The sequence below is a fragment of the Apis dorsata genome, unplaced genomic scaffold, assembly GCF_000469605.1.
Source record: "Apis dorsata unplaced genomic scaffold, Apis dorsata 1.3 scaffold_683, whole genome shotgun sequence".
Classification (NCBI taxonomy): Eukaryota; Metazoa; Arthropoda; class Insecta; order Hymenoptera; family Apidae; genus Apis; species Apis dorsata.
In genome coordinates, this window is record NW_006263864.1 from 1371617 (window position 1) to 1374269 (window position 2653).

Sequence of the window (2653 nt, forward strand, 5' to 3'; positions counted from 1 at the left end):
ACATTTAATTATTTTACTCCCACGTTTCTTTGTGGCAAGTATTTCTTCTTCGGTAAAATATTTGTGAAAAGTTCGAGCCAAGTTCGTCTAAATCTAAAATTAAACCATCCACTGTTCTAAAAATCTGTTTGAAAAGAGATAAACGCAACTTCGTCGTAACATTTTCACAAGTGTCCATTCAAAGCCGTTGCAAAGCGGTTCGAATCGAAGATGGTCACCAGAGGAATTCGAAACTGTGGCGAGTTACGACGTGGGAAATTCATAGTGGATGAAAAGTTCATGGAATACAAAAAAAATCTCTTCTTCGGGAAGAAAAAAGAGGTTAAACATTAAAACATTCGAAAACTCTTTACGACGTAAGTAAAAGAGTTTCATCATCCCCTCTGCCCTGGAACATTGGAAACTTCTCACGGGGATGAGAGATGATTGTCGACCGAGAAGAAAATGAAGAACGAGGGCAAATCAATTAGCCATAATCACGGACACTATTTAACGTGCAGGAAGTGGTGCAGCGATAATTGCAAGGGCAAACATTCCAACGACAGCTCTAAACGGACGCCAGGTGAAATATTCCCTCGATATCATCCTCGTTCTAATATCAAAACTATTTGTATCACGAATTTACAGAAATCAGAATACGAAATTGCCTCGATAAGCAAAGGAAATTTTCTCTTAATAAGAGAAAATAAATTACACCTAGGTATCGTTAAACCCCTTCCAATGATATAAACCATATGATATAAACCAATCGCGTCAATTTTCTTCAACCAGAGTTAATCTCTTTTATAAATCGTCGCTTCAAATATTTATCCAGCCACGAGGAAAAATCCCAAGCGAAGTAAAATCCACCAAAATCTTCTTCTCAATTCCCCTTCGTTCACGGGGAACGTTCGAAAAAGCTTTCTCCCCCATATGATTTCGTACCCTTCAAGATCGATCGAGGGTAGAAAAAATCGAACAACTAACTAAGATATGATATAACCGAAATCGTAGTAGGATCGTGATGGCTAAGGTCGAGCCCACAATCACGGGGCGTATCACCGAGAGCGTCTCCGATCTGCGCGTCACGCTATTCGCTGGCCAGAGCTGCGGGGCGCGTTCAGTCTGCTCCAAGCCGCGAACGCGACAACTTGCGCCGCGACCGGCACCCAACACGAACGCGAAAACAAACCGTGTTACGTCTCCCGTGTATCTTTGCCCCGTTACAATTTTTACAGATAAACGACGAGCAACAAATCTATCCGGCAAATATATTTGCTGAAACGGTCGGCCTGGTCTCGCGTCTCGACACGAGGCCGTCTCTCGTCTAAAGCGAGAAGGGTGAACAGTCGTGGTTCGCTGCTCGGAGCGAAAACCGTTTTAACATATGATACCAACGGGAAAGGAGGATACCTCGCGATCGTACTCTTTGGTGGACGTGAACACGTTACCACCGTTTCTGTACACGGAGGTAAGTCGATCGAGTAAGTTCGTCCCTCGTGCATGCTTTCTTCTCTTTCTCTTTCCCTTTTCTCGCTTCGATCGTGATTCGCCGGGATCGAAATAATCGGTTTTAAGACGATTCGTTTTCACAACGAACTCCGAGCCTCTCCTCGTGCGCTCCTTTTTTCCTGGATTTTAATCGAGACTCGAGCTGGACCCGAAGAGGTGCTCGATTACGTTAATTCGTTGCGACGTGAGAAACAACGTCGGATATTTCGAAACGCGGGGATTGGTATGAAGCAAAACAAGAGCAATTTGGAAACTACGTACGACTGAACGTAATGTAACTACGTATTTCGCGTATCGAATGAAAAGCTTCTGTGTGGCGTAGAACGAAAGATCGATTGTGACAATAGCGACACTTGGTGTTGACTTAACGCGAGGATGTTATTGACACGGAGAGAACGGAAACGGAAAGGAGTAAATAATTCAAACGAGCAATCTTTAAAACTCTATTACCGTGATCGCTCGTTTCAACGTCTCGTTTGCCGCTAGTCTGGAGGACAAAACAATTTCGCAAACGAACGACACGGATGAAAACGGTATTTATAGAAGAAATAGAAAAAAAAAAAAAATATACAAATGCTACAAACCGTGGAATTACGCCTCTGTACGCGCTCTGAAAGGAAAAACGCCTCTTTTTCGAGACGTTTGTAAACAGAGAGAATAATTGGGCGTTGACCCTCGTTCTTCGGTTCTACGATAGAAATATTCTCTGTTTTGATTGATAATTAATTAATGATTGACTCAAGTTTTCAACGGTGGAATCGAGAATTTTTCGCGGTTGGGTAATTTGGGCGCGCTAGTGGGTCAAGAACGCGAACGGGTTTCATTGTTCCATTGGCCGGAGTGCGAAACAATGAAGGCGAGGATTTCGTCACGACGTTAAAAGAAGGAAATTTAAGGATAATTTTAACACGAGATAATGCAAATTTAATTCGTGAAATCGTGGCATCGCTTCTGTGAAATTCTTCATACGTTATAGCGCGGAGATATTCCTCTATAATTCTCCCCGCTGCAGTGGCTAATTGGATTTAATTGCGAAGCGTGCGCGTGGCACGCGGAGAAATAAAATTTCGATTATGGAACATCCTTTTAATCGTACTTGCGGCGCAAGAAACGCGGACATTTTAATGGATTTCTTCCTCTTTTTTTTTTTTTTTTTTTTTGT

The 2653-nt window shown here is 42.6% G+C and overlaps 1 protein-coding gene across 1 annotated transcript in view; it reads left to right on the forward strand.

Moving 5' to 3' along the window:
* The first annotated feature begins 995 nt into the window (after positions 1-995).
* Positions 996-2653, forward strand: part of LOC102671381 — a 23252-nt gene continuing 21594 nt past the window's right edge. Inside the window, exon 1 of the mRNA XM_031513634.1 lies at positions 996-1450. The gene's annotated coding sequence lies outside the window, so the exon portion shown is untranslated. The remainder of the gene's footprint in view (positions 1451-2653) is intronic.